This window comes from Lepisosteus platostomus, chromosome 15 (genome assembly GCF_059453375.1).
Source record: "Lepisosteus platostomus isolate fLepPlt1 chromosome 15, fLepPlt1.hap1, whole genome shotgun sequence".
NCBI lineage: Eukaryota > Metazoa > Chordata > Actinopteri > Semionotiformes > Lepisosteidae > Lepisosteus > Lepisosteus platostomus.
Window position 1 is genome coordinate 17,988,793 of NC_142625.1, and position 24,731 is coordinate 18,013,523.

Consider the following 24,731-nt stretch of genomic DNA (forward strand, 5'->3'; position numbering starts at 1 on the left):
CTCATAAATATTCCATTGCAAATAACACTGCAAAGGCAAAATCCAATTTGCATCAGCTGTGATTACCATTACCCACAACAGCGATAAATACAGAAGAAGATAGTGAGTCACAATAGCAAAATAAAAAGTTATGTTTTATTGGTTTTCTTGCTTGTTTGATGTGGTGGGAATTGGCTTCAGAAATTACTTCACGACTTCTATTGTATATTAGATTCCCAGATCTGCCTGTCAGAATACCACTCATTACCTCATGTGAGTGCTCAAAATATATCTCTTTTATTACTTAGCAGCCATTCTTCTAGTGCAAACTTTCTAACAATCTCAATTGCAGAGACTTCTTATGTCATTTACATTTCTCTCATCTTAGTTTTCACAGTTGCTCAGTCAGCTCTGCAGCTCCAAAGCTGTGTCCCTACTGCATCTGCACAGACTGTGGTGTTGGACACTGACTCAAAGCAGAAAGGTAGCCGGGGTCTGGTGAAAAAGTGTCAGAAGCACCAGATATTCCCATTTCCCACCTCGAATAAAATCCCCGGGAAAGCCCTCCTCATTTAATCAGAGGTGCGTTTGTTCAATTTGCAATTAAATAACAATACTGATAATAGCAGCTGTTGTCCACATTGATCAAAACTTACAATAGACAATGTGTGTATTACTAATGAATTCTGTCATGTTTTGTATGATGAGTTTGCCATTTACTGTAGCTAAACTGATTTCAGTAGGGACAACAATATCCAAGGATTGAATGCTGTGTGAATGCTTGGAATATTTACTGAGAAAAGTTTGGCTTAAGTTTCTTGGTTAATGGCCATAGCACAAGGAGGATCAAACCCCATTCAAACTGAGTAAAGCAACGGGTAGCTGCAAAATGGAGATGGGATGGAGCAGGGATGCTTGAGACAAAATACAAATGGAGGCATTTGTGTTGAGTACTGTCCCTGTAGCTGAAAAATGGAGATGGGATGAAGCAGGGATGCTTGAGACAAAATACAAATGGAGGCATTTGTGTTGAGTACTGTACCTGTAGCTAGTGTCATAATGATGGTGATTAGGTACAGCTGTGTGAGAATGACTCAGTGTTGTTATGCCTCCTGAACTGAAATGACTTCCATTTCCGAGACTAAAATGACCAGTCATTTTAACTAATTCATCAAATTGAGTCAAAGGGAGTAAGCAAAAGCTTTCACAACATCAGTCTTTAGATTCTCTATATCTCAATCTTAAGGCTTTTTTGTGTAAATTAAGCATGAATGTACTAAAAGTAACACAGCTTAACCTAACAGTTAAAAAAGCAGATAAGACTCAGGAACATGAAGAAGCGGTCATAGAAAAAACTTTTTGATTGCTAACTTAGCAAAAACAAACCCAGACTCCAGGTTTTTGGAATTTTATTCTTGTGGGTGGGGAGTGTAAATGCCTCCCCTCACCAAATCATTTATAAAATGACATATCTGTCCCACATTCACAAATCAGCTGCTTATTAAAAATAATGGTAGTAAACCATTATCAACCCAGAAGTCAGTGCTTTACAACGCCTTCATCTCATACTCAGGCTTTTGATCCAATTAACACCAGAACAAGACTATCCAAACCAGAAAAAAAAATCTATATTCACAGTTATGGAGTTAACTGAAGCTCTTTAATTTCTTTAACGCAGAAATATTTTCATTTAAATGAATTCTTGGACTGGGTTGCACATACTGTATTAGACCTGTGTGGGAACCTATACTGTAGGTATAACAGTTCCTTTCTCGGCCTGAAGGGTTGAACAATTCACAGCATTTGAGGGGGATCTTCTCAGCCTCAGCAGACCACCAGCTGTGGCAGTTGTTGTTGATGACTGTTTAGCAGTGTAGGAGTCCCCTGAGTTGCTCAGTGTCTTACCAGGAGGCTCTGCGTGACAGAACAGGAGAAATAGCAGCATGTGCTTATTATATATATTTCCAGGCTGCTCATCCATCAACAAGAGCATGCTACATGTTTGTGGGGGGTGGGTGGCAGGGAATGGGGTGCTATTAGGCAGTAATCCATCTCTCCTGACTTCCCCCTGTTCACTCCCACTTTCTGTCACTGTCTCCGTCTTGTACAAAGCAGTGTGCTCATGCTGCATTATTATTGCAGATCAGTGTGGCATTTTGGACATAGCCCATCATTCAGTCATACAGAATGAGTGTCACGGGCTACAGGTGGGGAGCTGCAGCATTGGCCCTATGCAAAATGATCAACTCCTCAAAGTTAGCAATTCTCTCTAATCCATCACCTACCCTGGGCAAGTAGTCATTACCACCAATTAAGTATGCGGATAACCTCAGGGTGGAACGGAAGTACTGTATACCCGCCCTAGAAGACCAGGTGATGAGTTTTCTGCTCTGAACCTTCTGTCATCCATATCATCTGTCCCAAGCTGTCTGTCACACTTTCCTTCACATTTTCTTTTTCCAACTCTTTCTGTGCCTCTTTTCTTGTGTGTCCCCTGCTGCCATTGAAGATTAATTTTCACTGATTTTGTATTGCATGGGTTAACAGATTGAGATCTTTGCAATTTACATGAGGCTTGATGAAGTAAATTCAGGTGAATTTCTTCTGTAGGCTGATTTCTCTTGTCCATCAATGTTATATTTTTCTTCTAATTTCCTTTACAATATGTTCTACCTTTGCAAATGAGGATTCACATTTCCACATTGTTTACAGTCTTGAGCTTTGTAAGGATTCCGTTTTAGTCAAATACATTTTGCATCAGTTGCATGATGACCTCAAAGGAGAATGCAACCTAAAACCTAAAAAGAATTAGAGAGATGAATAGGATGAAAATGTGTGCAATGAATAATATTGGTCAAACAGTTCATCCAAATTGTTAATCATTATTTCAGTCAGTGTCACATTACAATTTTATATTCTTATCAAATTAACATTACAACAATATGTACATTGATTTTAATAACAGTAACTGTTATAGATGTTTATTGTAACCTGTTTTTTACTTTGGAACCAGATCTGTGGGCTGTCTGCCTTTATTGTTAGTGAAGTCAGTGTAAGCAAGTAGACTGTGCTGTCATTTGCTAACTGTTCATTAACTTACAGCGAAGAGTGTTCAAAGTTCATTAATAATAATAACATTACTTTATTAACCCTTTACAATTTCTTGCATTAGGAATTATCTTTTCGCATACCCCAGCTTGCTCTCTATGAGACATACAGACACACAGACAGGGAGAGAGCCTGGGGTCAGAGCGCAGGGTCTGCCATTGTACGGCGCCCCTGGAGCAGTTGGGGTTAAGGGCCTCACTCAGGGTTCCTCTGCCGGCTGCAGGATTTGAACCAGCAACCTTCCAGCCACGGGCACAGATCCTTAGCCACAGTGACCACAAAATATTAAATTAATGAGAATAACATCAGTGATCAAAATCTCCTCTATCAGGTAGTCATGAGATGTTTCTCTCATGTGGCTGGATCAGAAAGCCAGGCTCTGATTTGCTTGTGTTTGTAAACCGAGATGTGGATTTAGTTAGAAATGCATGTACAATCATTTCCACATTTACATAGAACCAGTACTGTGTGTGAGTCAGATCAGGACCCAGATGTACCTTGCAAAAGAGGAACTTCGCACATTTCTGACCAGTTCTAATGTAGGACTGCAAGGGGTTAAGCCTGCCACCTGTCTAGTTCATGACAACATTCGCCCAAGCTGTGCTGAATCAGCAGACCAAGGAGGCATTGTGCCCAGACTTGGGTGGCAAACGCTGGCTAAAGGTGAAAGATTAAACTAATCCTTTACCCATCACAAATTAAGCATTAGGCTCTGTAGCCAGACACATAAATAGTTTGGCGTGCAACACTGTTATAATATTTTTAATCACTTCTTTCATGTTGTTGCTGTTGGCCACATAAATTAATGTCTGATGACTCATCATTTTCTCCCCCTGCAGAGAATAATGTCTGCGAGAATTACAGCCCATTACTCGTGGGATCCTGACTGTGGACATGATTAATTAAGACACTTTTTAACTAATTTCTTATTTATGCTTTGTAACGAGATGTCCCATGTTTTTTTTTCCTGGCATTGTGAGAGATGATAATTCAGATCTTTTAGGCCCTTTACTGATACGACCTCCTTTTATTTTTTTTTACAAGAAGTTGTTTCAAATGCGTTCCATTTATTTCAAGACTCACATGCCAACCACATCCTTTCCATTCATTATTTTTCCAGCTGATATCCAGTGGTTTTTAAGAACGATGTGGAATTGTCACCTCTTTTTCAGACATAACTGTCTGGTGAGAACTCCTGTGCCAACAGGGGAGAGAATGAGACACAGTGACCCCCTGCAGAGATCCCAACAGCTGCTGACTCAGTGGACAGTTCTGATGTCCACAGCAATAGGATGTACCTGAATCAATACTGAAGGACTGAAACATTTTCACTTTTATTGTTCCTTCATGAATGTAACAGAACCCACAGTGTTGAAATCCCCGTGCTTTCTATTAACTGGTCTTGTAGCTGCATGCTGAGGGTATCTTTTTTGTAGCATAGCTCCACTGCTGTATGTGACACCAGTATGAATCTTTCCTGTGTTATCTCCCGGTGAGGTTTTGAAAACCCTTTTGTTTTGTTCTGCAGTTAGACAAAAAGCATGAAAACTAAAAAAAAAAAAAAAATTCTAAAAATTGTGCGTTATTAGGTAAGTACATGACAAGTGTTGAAAAATGAGGAGAAGATTCAGCCATCCACCCCTCCATTTTTTAAACACTATTCAATTCAGGGTCATGGGGGAGCAAGAACCTATCCTGACAAGCAAAGGGAGCAAGGCGGGGTACACCCTGGACAGGAAGCCAGTTCATCATAGGGCTCACCTAGACACACACAACAGGGTCAGTTTTCCCAGAAACCAATTAACCTACCAGTATGTCTTTGGACTGTAGGAAGAAATCAGATTACCAAGAGAAAACCCACACAAACACAAACACATGGAGAAGAGTCAAGCTCCACACACATACAGTAGCACCCCAGGTCTTGAATACAACCCAGAGCCCCAGTGCTGCTAACCTCTGTGCCATGGTGCTGATCTGAGAGGTTTTTCTAACTGCTTCATCCAATTCGGAGGCGTGGGGGAGGGGTAGCATTCCTGTGTTTCTAAAAAAATAACCTCTTAGGACTTTTGTAAGTAACCATGTAGTACATACAATATATTGAAGTTAATATAACAGTGTCAGCTATGTTTGAAGTTTAAACACATGAAACTCTGATTGGCACAGTATTACTACAGCTATATTTGTACTCATAGGTAATGTGGGCTTCTAGGTTTTAATAGTGATACTTTTTTTAATAAAGTTTCTATGACAAAACTGAAACACCATACTAAATTAGTTATTTTTACTACTGTCCCTTCTATAATAAAGCAGTTTACTGAAGCTTCTACAGTTGAGCTTCTTGCTGCTATTCCTGTAATAAATGCATATTAGATTTGCTTGGTTTTTTAGTGTAGTGTCTTAGAGATATATTGCTCAAGGATCATTTTTATTGGATAACAATCAGTAAAACTGACTACCTCTACTAAATTATGTTTGGCTTTAAAGTCAGTTTCTATTTCAAAGTATTTCTATTTCAGTATTTCAAGAGAAACTTTAGTATAATATAACTATTATATTATAGTTGCTTTCTGTTCTGTAAAAGGTCTGGGTTAGCCACACATTATGACTCACAGAACACGCCACAATACCTGCTGCTGTGAATCGACTGAACAAAATTATAAAAACAGGTTCCTGCGGCCACCAAATTTTTATATTATCTTTTGGGATGTGTAAAACAGAAATTATAGATCAAGATAATGAATGGCAAACAACTGGAAGCGCAGATGGTGCACTGTAATCTCAATTTAGAAGGTCGGTAAATAATCCTAATTTACAAAAGTGCTGATCAGAATAAATAGAATTAACAGCAGAGGTAGAGGGTTGTATACCATGATGCCTTTGTATTTGTAAAACTTGTGTAAATCCCTGAAAAACGTGCTGGCAGTAGAAAACACAGGTGTCTTAGTTTATGAATTGTCTTAAAACAATTATTGAAAGAAAAAAGAGTTTAAAAGAATGTCGACAGCTGAAAACGTGTCCCTTGACTGAAGTTTATATACTGATTATATACACTGTTACAATGCCCAATCCCAGTTTGAAGCCTCCTGGAGTCATTAAAGTAACAGTACAACAGAACCTGAGAAAAGTCTACAAACAGGGGAGTCCAATAGGCCTGTCTTGCTTGTCTGCGGCACCTTAACAATTCAGCAATTTCTTTGGACTGTTTCCAAAAGGATCCCACCCCAAGCAATCAGATTCAACAATGTAGTCAGGCAGTTCACCAGATGCTCACCAATCTCTGTGTAAAAAGCCATGTCTCGTTCTCTGAACTGAATGATCATACATATAATACTCTTCACTTGTAATGCCAGCAACTTGCTTTGTTGCTGATCCCGAAGGAGTTCTTTGGATTGACTTACTGTATTCCTGCAGATGTCTGAGCACATTATTCCAGTATTCCAGCCCTAGCTCAGATGAAAATCCTAATATTATTCTTTCATCTGACCATAAAACCAATCAAGTGTCCATACTTAAAAATGTACCTTGGCAAACAATACTTCAGTGGTTCCCAATCCTGTTCCTGGTAACCCACACAACTGTTGCTTTTTATTCCAATGGAGCCCTCAGTTACACAATCAAACCCTTCATTGACTTTATAATAATAAGATTAATCTAAACTGTTTGTTCCCAGCTCTTAAACATGTTTGAGCTTTCACTGTGGCATTTTGTAAGTGAAATAGAATCCCAAACTTGTGACTAGAATCAAAATGCACAATTCAATTAAAGCAACTTCTTAGATCAATTAAGCAGGTGTATGGGGTCACCAGGACCAAGATTAGGAGTCACTGCATTGAGTTAGTCCCATGCTGATAACGGCACCATAAATCTTGGTCTGTTCATTTTTGTCAATCCAAACCTAGGTGCTATGCTACACACACTGCCGAAGGTGCCAGAGGTGTCTAGAAGGATGTTATATCAGTCAGTGCAAAGGAGGAGATGAGCATCAAAATGACTAATGTGACATTCATGTTCATCCCAGAGGCTCAGCTGGATTTTCCGACCTCTTGTCTGGGCAAATGACTGATGCTGTGAAGAAGTGTTGCTTTCTGACAGCCCTTTCCCTGAAACTATGGCACCTGCTCCCCTCCAAGTGACTCCTGTTATCGTACCCATTCCTCACATTGTCAGATGGTTACATTTGGTCTCCCTCTTTCTTCTCTTTTTTTACATTGCTCCCAGATCCAGGGATCACATGCTATGATCTATCTGTGCTTTAGCTTGATGCCAAATTTGAAAAGGTAACCAGGGTTTTAGTAAAATGTCTAGGCTTTTTAACAGGGTGCCTCAAACATCCTTATGCTGAAACAGCCATGTTTTATTTTTCTTACAACAGACAGATCAGCGATAGAAACAAGTACAGAAGATGTTAATTGATCATGAGGTTTATTTTGCACAGTGCTGAGCGCTGCACTTGCAGGCTCAGAGGACTGACCTGAGTGAGTGCCATCATTTTCCAGCAGAGAAGGGTCTCTTTTTTTTTCCATGTACTAAAACGTTCCGTAATCCGGATGGAGAGACTTTGCAAAATGTGTCCCTGGCAGCTTGATTCAATTCCCCTGGAGGGAATCCCACTGTTCCTTCACGAAACTAGGAAAGAAAATTAAAGAACTATATAAAGACTGAATCTAAGGATGTACAGAGACTCTATACATATAATAATGATGTCCAAATAATGTCTACGGCTGGACTATAACGCCAATAGTATACACAGATCTTAATCAAATAACATTCGTGGATATTAAATGAGACAATTAGGCCCTATAAAGAGAGCAGGCAGAGACTACAAGAGCACCCTGTATTATGGTATTCAGACCTGCTTCTGTTGCCTAATGCATATACATTTCTTTTTAATGGATTGTACTGAAAAAAACTCAGAAGAGCACATAAAACTACTAAAACCAAATTACCTACTGGCTATCAGCATGGCACAGTGCATTACATGTTACACTGCCAAGAGGTGTGACCTTACCCAGGCAGGCATATAATGCTAAGAAAAATTAACCATGCACACAAATAAATTAATAAGAATAATTAGAGCAATTACAATGCAGAAACAAGCATGGATAAATCACATTTGTTTGTCTGAGTGGGAGATTAGTTTCAAGAAAACAACAGCCTGTGCATATAGTACACTCGTTTCATTTCTAAGACAGAACAAAACTAATTCCTTTTACTGGGCATTTTCCAATTAACTTGCACAACCTTGGGTCAGGTAACAGCTGTAAAATGCAACACTGAAGCTGTCATTTCTCTTTTTTAATGAGTTAACACTGCATTTTCTGCTTAAATCCATTGGGTAGTGTGTGCAATACAGCCCTGCATAAAAATACCAGGCACAGTGATTAACATGCCTGTCTAGCAGCACTGGGGTCCTGGGTTGAATTCTGGAAGTGGGGTGCTATCTTTGTAGAGTTTGTTCTCCCCATTTTTGTGTGGGTTACGAAAAAAATGGCCATGGTATAAATGCATGTGTTTGTGTCTGTGTGTTTGACTTGCAATGGACTGGTGTCCCATACAGGGTGTATCCTGCCTTGTGCACATTGTGTGCTAGGAAAGGCTCTGGCTCCCCTGCAACCATGAATTGGAAAAAGAGGTTAAAAAATGAATTGAAGCATAAACTACCAGCTGGCCCAGGCGGTTTTGGGGACACAGAGTTGCCCCTAAACTGAAAGAAGTGAAGTATTAAACCTTTGTTAAATTGATACTAAAGCTTAATTATGCAAAAGGGTGCCCATTCTGGGGCACCTGAAGGATCTCCACCAGCAGTTTCTTAAAGGATATCAAGGAATTTGCCTGTGCAATGAGTGGCCTGGCAACTTGTTCCGGTCTCAAGACACTTTAGAGTGTGATGATATCACACCAGCTCAATGAAAATCTTCTTTGATTTGTTGTGGATATGAAATCAAGCTTCTGTAAATTAAAATCCAGTGAAACGTACACATCACACTGGAAACTCACACTGGACTATATTCAGGATGCAACTAAATCTGTACTTAAAACTGCAACTAGACAGGTGTGTCCAGGTTAAGGTACAAGTATAATTTTTTCTAAACAAATGTAAGTAATGTTTATTGTTGTACATTTACTGTAGGAAGCATTAAATATTATTTTAAAAGTGACAGCTCTCTCTGCAGCAACTTTGTGACTATGGCCGCTAATGTAACTATACCTGACTGCAGCTGTGCCACTTATGTAGCTCATTCACAAACACAAACAGAATAGCATGTGTAGTTTGGTATTGGTTATGTTCATAGCACTATTTTGTGATTCTGGGATTGCCATAAGTACATCATAATTGAGCCCAACATGCAATTTGTTACATCCTGAAAATAACAGCAAATCCTATGTGTACAGTATGTGGCTGTTTCTTTCATCTAAAATAAGCTTCCAAAAATGGATAGGTCATTTTTAATCTGGCCGTAAGTGCATCCACATTTTGCTTGCAAAAGCTCTTGAAAAACTGTACCGGGTTTTAAGACACGTGCATGCTAATTGCTCACAATAAAATGAGCAAAGTGGGAAGAAAATTAAAAGCATCCTACACTCACGAGGTAGTAGTGAAAAATGTGGGTGGGATATTTTTCTTTCTTCCTGGTTATAAGGCTGATGACTGTTAAATCCAACAAATGACAGTATATCTAAAATAAGAACACATTTGTAGATTGTATTTCCTTCTCATTAGGTGCTGTCTAAAAAGTGCTGAATCGAACCAAAATCTATAGCCTCCAGGAGGTCTTCAGTGTAAAGTTTTAATCTGATGTGTTATTTTAGGTGTCACTGTAGCACCTTCCATTCTGTATGACCAAAAATGGGCCTCCTGTAGATCTACAACGAGAATATTAATATGACTCAATTTGTCATAAAAAAGCACTAAACCAAAGTCTCACTTTTTAAGATGGAAATCAATTAGATTAGAGCTCAAAATGGAAGTTGTGGTGGCTGGGATAAGGTGTTCATGGACCCCTGGAGACACAAATTCCCTGTGCACTGCAGAATAGAATGAAAAAGAACTGCAGAATAGTTTGAGAAAACAGGGAACTCTTTACATTAAAATAAAAAAAATAACTGGCAATTTTGTCTCCGAGTGCGACTACAACAGATAAATAGAGAATGCATAAACTCTAAGCAGTAAAGTGTTTCAGTTTAATTGCTTTTTTTACATCGATTAGATCAACATAAAAATGGTAATAATAATATCACGCACAGAGAGCTCTGTGTAGGTGCATCAATAGACAGCAGGGCATCTATCTTTGTGACTCCAATAACTAGAAAAATCCTTGGTCCGGAGTTAGAAGTGCAAATTAGCTTCCTCTCAATCAGATGAGTTAGAGAGAGGAAATAGAGCCTTCCACCATGACCCTCTTGGCCAGCAAACAAATAAAAAGCTGTAACACTGTTCACACAGGCGCAGCTTCCAGAACATCTCAATAGCTCTTCTACAAAAAAAGGGAGCCACAATAGAGAACTCATTTTCAGCCATGACTGAGAAAATCACAAGGAGATTTGTTTTCTTCCTTGATTAGAAAAGTTTGGTTTCTAAGATACTGGTAAATGTTTACCCTTTTAGTAGGCGTTATACACAGTCTGTGGTCCTTTGATTTCATGTGTACTGTATGTTTCCAAGTAGGTAATTATTTGATTGTACTTTCTGTGTCATTTGTACCCATTCCGCAAAACAACATAAAGAACCATAACCCATTGTTATGACAAAAAAGCTTAGATTGATTGATTTTAACATCACAAAGGCTGACAAGTCTTACCAAGGCCCTGTTTCCAGCTGCAGCTGAGATTGACTCAGACGTTCTGTTTAGCAAGAGGGCATACTATAGTCACTATGCCATTCTTTTCATCCACAGCCTGACAGTCATATGCAGAAGACATTCTAGTGCGTTCCATATTGAAATCCTAAGGTTTGTCACGTTTTGAATCAATTCTTGATTTAACTCAGTAAATACTCTGGTTCTGCACTTCTACCATTTTGCATTTTCTAGATTTTATATTCACTTACCATATTTTCTCTAAGCTATCATGTGGTAGTTTACAGTGCTTTAATACATTACACTCCAAATGTATCACGGTTAGCCATATAAATGGTAGTCCTGACAAAAAAGCACACCTGGGTAGCATGTACTTCTACGGGTTATTCTGGACTAGGGCATCTTTTGTGTGGAGTTTGCATGTTCCCCCAACATTCTGATGGATTTTTACTGGCTGCTTTCTTCCTTTCTACCTTTCAAAAGCACGCTGGCTGGGTTAATTGATGTGTTTACATTTTCACTCTGTGCTTCCACTTGCATGCCCCGCATGTCCTGTTCCGGCTGAAATCCTGTCTTGTAGCCTGTGCTTTTGGGATAAACTCCAGGTACCTGCAGCATTCTGATAATGGACGAACGTATGGCCTGGGTGTCAGGTCTTAGAAACAGGTCTGAGTGGGTTTGTGTGCTAGACAGTATTGTATGGGACACCAGTGAAACACCTGCGCTGATAGTGCTTGATTGCTGCAGCTCTCTTGCTTGCAGACATCTCCTCCCCTCTTTCTCTTGCCCCCACTCCTGCAGTCCCTTGTGGTTTCCCCAGCTCTAACAGGATTAATCTTGAGAAATTGAATGCTACCGATGGTACGTCTGTTTTGCTGCAGGCGATCTACAGCTTGACTTAATCAACTCATGCTGCTCTCGCAGTCTCTGGACCTTGCACTGAATCTCTGTCTCTCTTTTTTTCTCCATATCAGTTTTCCCGTTTCCTCCTCCATCCCCTGTCTCAATTTCTCATAATCCGTCTCTCTCTCTCTCTCTTTTTCTCTCATCTTCAGTGTGTTGGGGTGTCGGTCCCAAATTGAAGATGTTATACACTGCTCTGAAAAAATCCCAGGGGGTAAAAAACCAAAATGTGTTCAGTGGATTTGGGGGATTAGCAGCATTTGGAAGGTGAATATTGGGAAATGAACATTGGTTTGTTATCAAACCTGGTTTAGAATCTCCATAGCCCCAGGGTCTGAAGTTCCAGCCTCAGACACCTATTTGTGTGGAGTTTGCATGTTCTCACTGTGTTTGTGTGAGTCACTGGGTGCCATGATTTCATAGTTGTACTGTCTACAACCGATTAACTATTCTAAGCTGTCCCTTTCTTTGTTGCTCTGCAACAGACTGGTATCCTTCCAGGGGAGTAGTATTGATGTGCTTTCACTCCTGTCTTGCTCCCTAAGCTTGCAGGATAGGCTCTATTGTGCCCTAACCTTGAACAGAATAAGGTTGTGTGATAGTCAATGGATGGGTCGAACAACAAGGATAAGGGGGTCAGCTCCAGCTCAGTGTGGTTTCCAGTTTCGAAGAAATGAGTATATTCTTGAGTTTGAAATTTTGCCATCTTCATCCTACAGTTTCTCTCAGGTGCAGTTTTCTTTTAGACTATTCTCTGCCAAAATAATCTTATATGATCAGCTTTAACCTGCTTTTTAGGTTTGGAATTCACTCACATAGTACTTTTGCAAAAATGTAGATGACCTAATCCTCTGGCTGAAGATGAATCTTGCTGTATCTGCTGTAGAAAATAGCAAAGGATAATACTTTTTCTCCATTACTGCATAACCCCTTCACTTAATCTACTGTATCAGCTCTGTGAAAGACAAATAGCTTTTCAATTTCCTGGTCTCTGCTAGTGTAAACTACAAGCTCTCCTCTTTCCTTTCTCAACAAATCTCCATTAACTGAAGAAAGGCAGCCACTGTTGTTTCTTGGTAATGGCAGCAATGTTAAACAGAGCCATCAGTCAGGGAGCTCTCCAGCAGGCTTGACAGAAGGTCTATAGCAGCAACAGGGTTGTGCTAATCCCTTTGGTTAAACACTTCACATCCTTTTTCTTTTCCAAAACAAATGGCTGGAGTGTGTTTATCTTGCACAGCACAGAAGACAAAGAGGGAGGTGAGAAGGATGAGGCCATGTTAAATTATTCGGTGTTGTGCTGGGGATCAGAGTATGTGTCTTTGAGCCTCATTTGCTCTCATTTCTGGGAAGTGATACTTTTCTTCGAACAAGTGTTCAGCTCAGCACCCCTGTTCACTTGAAATTGAAAGGAAAAATGCCAAATTCTTTGGTTATATCAGTGTAAGGCTCAAAGTTTCCTGACCACAGCCTTTTGTCTTGTAATAGTTCTGTCAGTATTTTCAATGTTCTCTTAAAAAGTTTGATACTAAAAACTATCACTCAAAACGGTAACAATATTACTCAAATGTTTTAATTGCATGGAATGATCTGCTGATTTAACTAGTTTAAATGCATACAGGGTTTTTAATGATGAAGTTGTCTTGCTGTAAGTCATATGGTTTTTTTCGCACTCTTTAGCACTAATTCTGAGTAAATAGTGCAGTGTGGCAGTTAGCACTGCAGCCTCACAGCTCTAAATGCAGGTCTTGCATTTGATTTCACCTGCTGTGTGGATTTCACTTATTCTCTTTGTATCTGCATTGGTTTTCTCCAAGTGCTCGGGTTCCTCTCACTTTCCAAAGACGTGCTGGTGACTAATTGCTTCCCATATCCATGGTGGGTGTGCCCGGTGATGGACTGGTATCCTGTCCAGGATGTGGTTCATCCTGTACCCTGTTCCTCCTAGATTAGCCTTTACAACTCAATTCCCAAGGATAAAAAACATCAAAAGGCTAGTTTCTAGTCCTCTTACAAGATTTCAAACTTCTCCCAGCACTCTCAACTGCCCCAACAACTAACAAGTGTTACAAACCCATATTTAAACACAATCCTCCTCCCACTTGCTCAGGTTCTGCTGATGACACGATTAATTCTTCCTATTCATACATCCATCCATCTTCTAGCTGCTTCTCCCAATTCAGGGTAGTGGGGGAACATATCCCAGCAAGCACTGGGCACAAGGCAGGATACACTCTGGGAAGGAAGTCATTCTGTCACGGGCCACACGCAGATACGAACACACACACTCACACCAAGGCCAATTTTCCCAGAAACCAGTTAACCTACCAGTATGTTTTATGACTGCCGAAGGAAAGCACCCAGAGAAAACCCACACAACCATGGAGAGAACACAAAGTCCGCACAAACATCACCTCAGGACTGGAAGTGAACTTAAGGCACCAGCAATATGAGGCAGCAATGCTAATCACTGCACTACCTATTTATTCACATGGACCCTGAAACAAGAGGACAACATAAAGACTAACATAATTTGCAAATATCATTTAAAGAATTCAAGACAGACAATATGGTTCTAATATCAAACAACTCACAGTGAAAATAAATGGAATTTACCACAGTATGTTAAACAATTTAATCTTTTTCCATCATTCTAAATGGGGGACAAAGAACTTGTGAGTGCAAGAGAAAGTTTGACAACCCCTTTGTATTTGTTCGTAAAGCACAACCATTAACAGGGGATGTTGTACAGCCAGTGTTACAAGCCTAAAGTATGTAAAAGTCATTCATAAGGCAATGCTTGCCCTTGACAAATTAGGGTCAGCATTACACATCCTGGTTAGTCTCAATAAGTCAATATGTCATCTTGCACTGATCTGCAATGATTACCGTACATCCTGTAATGTTAAAGTTCACTGTAGTTCAATGGATAGTTAAAGTGTGTTGATATGACTGGTTGTAAGCGGTATCAGTAAAGACAAGCAGAGGGAGATCAGAAGCTCTGTCAGCAAGTGCAAAGCCTGTTTATCAATATAAATAAGCTGACCCAGAAGTCACTGGGTCCGCTTTGCTGGGGAACTGTAGAAAATGAATTAAGATATCTGCATAGGCACAGATACTGATATTATGCTACAACAGCAAAAGATTCCCAAAGCAGGCTTGAACACAGAAACAGAAATTCACCATGTCAAGTCTTTTCTTCATCACATTGTCCACACTCCTGGTTTACAACACTGACTCACACGGACTCTCACTTTATGAAGTGAGCGTCTGTACCAGAACCGGTACGATTCCATTGCATCTGTAGCAATATCTGCCTTAACAGTATAAGAGGGGTTACAATAAGAAGAGGCCATAGACCCATGTAGATTGTTCAGATGCTGATAGCTAATTGATGAAAGCATCTTATCTAGACACTTTTCTACATAATGTCCTTTTTAGCCTACTCTTTTTAAAAATAAAATATTTTGCCTTTTAGTCTGTCAGCACAGAACATTTCTTTGAGCTTGGAATGTATTGAGTCCCTCTTCTCCAGGCTGAAATTCTCCAGGAAGAAATATATTTTGGGTAATCTAAAATCCTTCCTTGATGTTTAAATTCTACACTTTAAATGTATAAATCTAACACTCTGCTTGCCTTTTCATGGCATCCCAACACTGTCTGGAAGATGAAAATTATGTGTCAACGTAAACATCTGTCTTTTTCATAGTTTCTTCAAGCTCTGTATTGCTCTGTTTTCGGCAACCTGAATTCAACACTCCACACTTGTGAAATGTCAGTTGCCCAGACTTGCAATTGTTTCCATTTTTGAACATTCTTTTCTGCTTTGACACTATTTGCTTGCTCTATTTTGGTATTATTACCTGTAAGCTTGACAGGTTTACTAACTACATCAGAATCTAAATCATTGATAGAAATGAAGAAGAGCGGTAATCATATCATAGATCCCTGTAGTACTATACTTTAGTAATTATATCAGTGATTTCTTATCTATACTCTCATTTTCTATCCATGATCCAGTTCTCGGTCTATGTGGGCTTTGTGCATACAGTACATTACCACTTGAAATTTGGGAAAAAAAATTTTACAAGGAACTTTTTCTCAATGTTCTCTGTTTATATCATTTTCTGATCTTTTTCTTCAAAGCCCTCTAACTAGTTAATTAAGCAGGGTGTACCTGCAGAGTGTTCCTTTTTCTAAATCCATGCTGACTATCCCCTTGAATTCTATTGCTTTCAGGTAATCCTCCATTTTAGTTCGAATTATTTTTCTATAACCTTGTAAATATGTAGGATTTATTAGTCTACAATGACTTAGTTTGGTTTTGTCACCCTTTCATGGATCCCTTAGGTACAATTAGTAGAATACCATCAGGCCCTGGATATCAGTTTAAGTGTTTCTAACATCTGAAACACTTCTGCCTCTTCTACATTAATATCATTACCGTAAAACCTGAGGCATATAGTCAGTTTTATCCCTGGTGAACATCTGAGTGGGAAAAAAAATACTTTATTCATTTAATACATCATATATTTCACTTTCATTGTCTAAATGTTTAACATTTCTATGTCTAAGACACTTCACTTTCTTTTGCTGCTGTAATACTGGGAAAAAAATATTCTTTTTCACCTGTACTTACAATTCACTATATTTCTTTTATTTAATTGGATCCTGGTCTTTTTGAATTGTTTTACGAAGTTATATTTTTTGGATGGATTTATTGCATCATTAGGACAACAGGTTCCTAGACTTGGATGTAGTTTACTCTACCCTACATTTAGGATGAATGTGTACTAACAGTGGCAGCTGGTTGAGTGTGTTGGATGCTGCTTTAAAGGGCTTTCAGATAATCAATTCCTTCAGATACATTTTCAAACACCAAAAACTCAAAGAAGAAATCTTAAAGGCTATTTATTTAGACGATTCCTTGTGTTTAATTCCTTTTCTTCACAATCGTAGTTTTTTTATATCATTGTCCAATAATGCAAAAAGCAACTTGTGGCAAAGTGAATCTAGCTAAAAGCTTATGATAAAGAATAGCCAGAGATTTGAATACTATTCTATTCAGATACCAGCAAACTTATTTCGCTTTTGATTTGTGTGTGTGTGTTTTGACAGAATGTGGATTGTGTTTGTGGAGGTTACACAGCCACTTTAACAGGTGAAAATAAACTTTCCTAATAAAATAACCTATCTTGTCAGTTGGCAAGTTTTTATTAGGTTTTCTACATATTTAGTGAAATCTATCAACCTAAACCATGTTTGCGGTAATTTATTTTCTGACTGTTTCTATCGATTCAGGGCTGTGAGGGATCTGGAGCCTAGCCCAGCTCGCAAATGGTTCAAGGCAAGATACGCCCAGGATGGAATGCCATCACTCACAGATACGAACATATGCACACTCACACCAAGCCCAATTTTCCCAAAAGTCAATTAACCTACGAGTATGTTTTTTTTAATTGTAGGAGGAAACCAGAGTACAGTACCTGGAGAAAACCCACACAATCATGGGAAGAACACAAACTCCACACAGACAGCACCTCAGGCCAGGAATTGAGCTTAGGGCACTAGCAATACACGGTAGTAATGCTAACCACTGCACCACTGTGCTGTCCTGTTTAAGGGGATTAAAATTCCCTATAAAGTACCATTTGCCCCACTCCAGGAGGCACCATTATGTATAAACATGTCAGGCTCTGCGTAATCTATAAGGCCAGGGTACTTGATAATGCATGCTTGTGTGTGCTCCATTTTCTGTCTGGTGTGGAGTCACATACAGTATAAATGATCTCAATAAAAAGTCCACTATCCACTTTAAAATGATGCTAAGTTTTATCATCACTGTACAGTATATACTGCGCTGTGTATAAGCTCCATTTTCAGAGGATCACTGTTCCATTAGCCAAGCTTGTACTGGCCCACCCCTCCATATTCCATGAAAGCCCCTTAATGGGTTTAAAGAATCTGGTGACAGCTTGCTTCTTTAAAGATGTCTGACACAAAGCACACCAGTTGCAGATCTTTTTTTCCGATAGGTGACGTAACCGCCTTTCCTTTATCTGTTTCCTCCTCACTCTTTCCTTCTTTCTTTTGCCATCTTCCACGAAACAAAATAATCACCTAATGACATCCTGTCAGCGGTAGATCGCATTAATCTCGGGATAAGCAGCAGTTATCGACAGAGCCATTTTTAATGAAAGGCAGCAAAAAGGCAGCCAGGCTGCTGTAATTGTTCTAATTTGGAGAAGGATCGATAAGTTGGCTAGTGTGCAAATCAGGCAGCAAACGACACAGAAGCATACAAAGTCCTGTTTGCTCGTGAGGAGGGGCGTAAGTCTTTGCATTCTCAAGAATCTGCTGTACCTTGATGGCATGACTCTCCTCACACACATTTTGCTTGAATAATGAAAAAAGAAGTTCTTTTCTTGATACGCTATGCACAACTTCACGGGAAAACTTACTAAAGTACTTATGGAGGGACTACAGATTTACTGTATAATGCTAATATGACATAATCGATATTGAAGCACAATAAATTGAATAAATTGTTGTTATAGTTTTAATATAGGCCTACTTGTGCTCAAAGAAAATGTAATTTCATTAAATATTTACATTTATATCTTTAGTGCAACTGTTGATATTGTGATATTCTAGCACTAAGAAGTGCTGGTCACAGTTCTATGAAGGCGCAGCAAACTGAAAATTGAAGTACTGAAGTAGGGAGCTGTGTCAGCTAGAAAGGAACAAGTAAAGGCTTATTCCACACTGAAAAGAGAAGAAAAGAAACACAACATTTTGGCTGTGGAGCGTTCTTCAGGTGTGGCACCCCTGTGGAGTTTGTGTTTCTTTTCGGCAGTGTTGTTCTCTTTTCAGCATGGAATAAATCTTTACTTGTTCCTTTGCAAACTGAAATTTTACTGTTTATTAAAAGACACTGCTCTCCTGTTTTTGCCCTGCAGGCTGCCTCCTAGGGATATCAACCCCATTACACACCACCAGAGAGAAACCTGGCACTCAGCTATTGAACTGAAGCTTCCATTCCTTAGGTCCCAGAAACAATATTAATTATAATATTAATACAATTAAAATGCATTAAAGGATCACAGACACAACCAGCAGAATGTAGAATATGTGCAGACTGCAACTTGATTTAAAAGCAGCCTTCATTAAAATTAGCTACTGTAGGTCTTTAACAAGGGCCATGGGCTATTTGTGCCATTTTAGCCATCCTGACAAAACGGTGCATCTGGCTGGCACTAGGAAGCATGAGTCTCCACCATTTGGTTTTGTGTATCATTTGTATTTGTACTACTTAATCTCTACTTTTGGTCTGTAGCCAACTATGACTATTCATTAAACTCTAGATAAGGAATCTGGACGTATTTACACAGCCTTAGTTTTGTTCTGGCTGTCATTACATTATGCATTTTATTATCATTAAACCTAAGATCAGACAGTGCACTGGTTAGCACTGCTGGCTCATCACTCATGTGTTCTGGTTTCAATCCCATATCCCATTTTCTCCAGATGCTCCAGTTTCCTACCACAGTCCAAAGATATGCTCTCTAAATTAATTGATCTCAACAAATGTCTCTCATGTGTGGCTCTCAGACTGCAATCCTATCCAGAGTGTATCCTGCCTTGTCCCATATTCTGTCAGGCTTGGCCCCGACTCTAAACAATTGTTTAACAGTGAATATTAGTTATGAAGTGAGCAAAATGCAATACTGTAAATTATGGAGATCAAAGCAAACAAAGCAGTACAACACAAGATCCATCAATCAGTTAAACGAATTACAGAATGACTATGTAAAAGGTGATTGAATTGGAATCAGCTGCAGTAGGTAGTACTGCTGAGGTGATGGCAGTTCAGTGTTTGAATTCATTTTTCTTTGTTAAGAACTACACCTTATTTCATCCCAAAAAAAAACTAGAGAAAGGTGACATCTTGCTCCACTCCCTATCAGTGAATAACTGGTTATCTAGGATGCGATAGTCCTCCCACAATATTGTATTGTTCTGAGTTCCGTAAATCATGATCTAACGGATATTCAATGAATTTGTAGGGTGACCTTTAATGTCGTGTAAATGAACACAAATGCAGTGTTTAATGAATAGCACATCTTGTAACTGCAACGGTATACAGATGGATACTTTTGATGAGGCACATCTCTATTACTGGGAGGAAAATGAATCTCATCTATTGGTTTTGTTTTATATGTCATAGAGCACTACATTGTGAATTCATTAAATATCAATTAAGCCCCTATGTATGCTATTTAAAATAAAGTGGCACCTTGTATTATTGTTTACCTGACTGGGCTGAAACAGGCTCCCTAAAGAGAGCTGTGACCTTGGGGGACTGTTTACAGTCATATTCAAATTTTTGTCTCATTATTATGTCAAGTTCCACTTTTTTACTTTCAAGCGTCAGGTATATGTCAGGTTCATATCTCACTTAAAATAAATGTAAATGCATATAGGACATACGGTGTTGTATTCATTTTGATTAAATTAAACCTGAAGATATGGTGCTGTTTGTGACCCTGCTCAGGAAAACTGCTTCATTTCAGGCACTAATGCAGTGGCTGCAGGTGTTCGCAAAATGAGGCTCAATTAAACTAAATTGGGTTTCAGAGATTTATTCAAATTAGTTTCGAATTACGCTGGAGTAAATATGCTTACTTGCTCCAGTTTTTTTTTTTTTAAATGTCAAGAGACTGCAGCTAAGAGGTGGTGCAAATGAAAACGGCTCATCCAAACAACTTCTCGACAAACCGTCTGGGAAGTTAATAAGGGGCTCAAACAGATGTGGGGCTGCTTCTCCTCCTGCCATAAAGAGTAACAGCAGGTACAGAAAAATCGAGCTTAGTGCATCACTGTGTGTTACTAGTACAACTAGTCAAAGATCTGCTTAGCACCCTAACCCAAGACCCAAGAGCTGTGAAACAGCCCTGCTTACCTCTAAAACACCCTCTCATGTAATAATTATGAAACATATTTTTTAAATTTCACTAACAAGTTTTAATTTCATCTTAAAATCAAGTGCATAGCCTTTCAATATATTCGCTTCCATTCTGTTAACCAGAGGTGTGCCTTGTTCTTTCTTTATGTCCTTTTCTATAATCTGCTCCGTGCTGTTGGTTACTGCACGAGCACAGCTATACTGGCATATACTGCACATATCATCAATTTTGCAAGCCCTCCCAAATAGACAACACCTGTGCTCAGAGTACCTGCAGCTTTGGGACACCTCTCTCCTTCATTGCTTGCCTGGGCATTGCTGAGGGTGCATAAAGTGTTGATTTTCTGGACAGGTGAGAGTGCGTTAGAGATGATGTGGGGAAGACAGTACAGCTTCTTTGGTCCTTTCAAAGTAAACTTCTGAATACTCTGTATTAAACCTGGATCACTTAGTGAGGTAGTAATTAGCTGCACTCTTCCACCCACACCACAGAATCCACAATTACAACACAGTACATGGAGGTTAAAGGCAATATGTATTTTCCATTTGAAAAAGAAATAATGCACTCCACACTCCACTGGTCTTCGGACAGAGAAGGAAATTGGGTTAAATCAGTCAGGGGCACACTGTCAGCTGGGGTTGGGGCTGACATGAGTGATTAAGCAAGGACTTGAACTGAAACACGTTTTTTTATATAAAAATGTAAAATAATTATCTTACCTTAGATATGAGTTGCTAACTGTTTCGGTAACCTGCCAAAAACCCAGTGTGCACTCGAAGTTGCTGCAAAATGTCAGACATTCAAGGCAGAGGACTTTGGTGGCTTTAGACCTGGGAAAAATAGATAGTGTCCAATTCATTAAATGATAAGTTTGGATAAGTAGCTGGGAACCTATTGAGGTGATAGAAGATGGCAGAGTTGACAGAAGAGTTTCACATTTAGTGCATTAAATCAGGCTAATCCATATTTTAGAGACTTACATGCTTCAGATTATAGCTAATCAATCATTTTTGCCAGTTTACAAAAAATGACCCATATTTCTGAGGCTGACATATCTTATCATCGCACTGACAGTATATGTCAAAGAAGATTTAATCTGCAGTGTGTAATATTGAGTTTTGTGTTATGAGAGCCAACAAGGATTTATGGCACATTCCGTTAAAAATGGCATCATTGATACAGGAGTGAAAATGCTCATATGATTTAGGTTAATACAAGAGATTTAATGGTGGCGATATTCTAAATTGCGAAAGGGAGTCAATACAAGCAGTTATGTCAAAATCAGCACAAAGACCAAAGCTCAACAACAACCATGGAAAGTAATTCAAGCTCTTGAATTTTCCTGAATGCACAGTACAGAAAGTGTTCTGCTTTCGTTGTTGATTTTCTATGTATTTTTCACGAAAACCACATGATAAACAGGAACAAAAGCCGTGACCTTGTGACTTGTCTCATGATCTTATGCTCTTCTACACCACACAGAAAAACAGCATAAAGAGTAAAATCTGATGCTAAGATTATTCATGTCAGATTTCATTGTTGCATTATGTTATCCTTGCCTATTGTTCTTTTAGGGTATTTTGTGCTTATGCACTTGCTCCAGTTAATATTGATACAAAATCAATTATGTGAGACTAAACGTACTGGAGTCTTCAACCCTGGAGGGCCACAGTTCAGTCTTATACAGTAGGTCCTATTATACTATATCTCTAGCTCCTGAAGAATTCAGGCAAGGTGTTAACATGGACTAAGATCAGCTGAATTGTAAACATGCAGAGACTGTGGGACTTGAGCAGTCTACTCCTGTGAAAGGATGTAACAAGACTATGAAATTGTAACATTGTGGTAGAAAAAAATCTATACAATAAATCAAGTCAAAATTATTGCCAGATTTTTTTTCCCGGAAACTCAGAATGTTTCTATAACTGCCCCACTGCAAAAAGGTGGGTGATATTTAGGTATAGCAGCTAGCAAATCTTTCTTGTTTACTGTTTGGTTATGTTTACTCATACTTCCAATGATTATTATGTATAGTATATCAAACATAGTGACAATGTCATGTCAAATGTCAGTGAGGTATATGTAACTACTGTACATATTTGCTATGAAGTACCCATGACAATCATAAATAATTACATATATATAATTAAATAGATAGATAAGACTTTATTGATCCAGAAGGGAAATTGATGTGTTACAGCAGTCCAGCCCAAGACAAGCAAAAAAACAGACATCAGAATAGACGAAAAATTATACAAATTAAATATAAAATAAATAAAAATAAATACATAGGTGTGTGCAAAATATGATGATCATAGTCACTGTAAAAACAATAGAATATGTGCAAAATGTGCATAGGTTTATACAGATTGATTGTCCAAAAAGTATAATGGAGATGCTGTCCATAGATGAGCAAATAAAATTGCACATACTATTAAAAATAAATACCAATTAATTACGTTGCAACTATGCTTAATTATGCTGGAATTACCTGTAAGTACCTATGCAAATGCTAAACAAATGTACACTTAAAACTAGACTAGGACAATGGGAGAGGGTGAGTGCAGTGTCGGTATAAGTTCAATGTTAAAGTGTAGGTGCTGTGATGCACAACCTCAGTTCTGGACAGACAAGGTGTCTGCATGTTTTCATTTCACCTCCACAGCTAATCATTGCTAAATTTGACTGTTTTAAACATTTTTCAAAGCCCTTCCACTGCTGATCATTTAAAGTGAGCTTAGAGCACCTGCCAGAATCTGTCCCTTGGGGGCTCGAGTGATACTGAAGATGCAGGTGTATAGTTAAGTGTTACCTCAGCTCACATGGATTGGAAAAACAGAAAAACTGGAGGCAAAAGGCACCGCAAAAGAAGAAACTCCAGAAAGAAGTCAGAAGGAAAATTCTTTGTGTGTTCAGCTCCTGTAGACACCAGTCCCTGGGGACACAATATTACATGTATTTAAACCCCTGACAGCCCTTCACTCACTCCCTGCTCTCTCTCCCCAGAGAACACGGCTGCATGCTGAACAGAGCTGAGTCAATGATAGGCACTCAGGGCATGGAGTCCATGTAAGGCAATGTGCTGATGGGCAGGAGAGGCAGTTCTTAATAAGCAGGAAACAGCAGGGGCTGAATAAGCAAAAGATCTCAAAATAAAAATGAATTTTAAAACATCCTCCAGCATATTAACTTTACAAATAGCTGTAAGTAATGAATATCATTTTGGACCTGCCATACGTAAAGGGATCCAGGTTCTGTAGCCATGTGTATACCCTGGCCTACTGTATACTGCATTGGTCACATCAACCCTTGAATACATTGTTTAAATTAATTTAAAGCTATAAAAATCTTGACTTGATATTCCTAAATGAGATTTAGGTTTTTAACTATATTTTTATGTGTATACAATACTCCTCCATTGCCTTGCCACTTTTTATTATTTTACATGATTATTGAATGCATGTTTATCAAATAGTGTGATATTAATTGTTGTATATCTAAATATTGTAATCACAGCATAACATTAATTTCATATAAGGGAAATTAAGAAATCACCAGATGAGTGCAATCACAAATCAGGAGTTGGCTATCAAAAGAAAACAGCTTGACTCCATTTTATGTGCTTACAAAAATGCAGTGGATTTAAATTACATTTATTCTCAGCAATTCCTTTGATCAGTATCATCTCATCATATCGTTTAACACTTTCTTAACACTTTATGCAGATTCTCATTCATCTCATTTTGATAATTTGGACTCAATTTGAACTCAACTACCTAACACTGAATGCTTTTATGAAATTACAGCAGTTGAGCTAAGTGTTGTGTTAGTCCAAAGAATAAAATAAACTGCTAAAACCTGTTTGCTCACTATTTAAAATGTAAATAATACTATGTAAGCACCAAATTTGGAATCGGTGCAAAACCTAGACTATTGTATTCCATTGTGCAATCAGTACACCCTGCTATAAAGCTGGTGG

At 38.7% G+C, this 24,731-nt stretch overlaps 2 long non-coding RNA genes across 2 annotated transcripts; one reads left to right on the forward strand and one right to left on the reverse strand.

Annotated features, from left to right (window-relative positions):
• Positions 1-1,371: 1,371 nt before the first annotated feature.
• Positions 1,372-21,781, reverse strand: LOC148648108 (uncharacterized). Its single transcript, XR_015926780.1, has 3 exons — positions 21,472-21,781; positions 4,171-4,282; positions 1,372-2,777 (listed from the first exon to the last, which is right to left on the reverse strand). It is a non-coding gene; the product is annotated as an uncharacterized LOC148648108 (long non-coding RNA).
• Positions 21,782-22,285: 504 nt separating this feature from the next.
• Positions 22,286-23,927, forward strand: LOC148648109 (uncharacterized). The gene is made up of 2 exons (XR_015926799.1): positions 22,286-22,438; positions 23,759-23,927. It is a non-coding gene; the product is annotated as an uncharacterized LOC148648109 (long non-coding RNA).
• Positions 23,928-24,731: the final 804 nt, after the last annotated feature.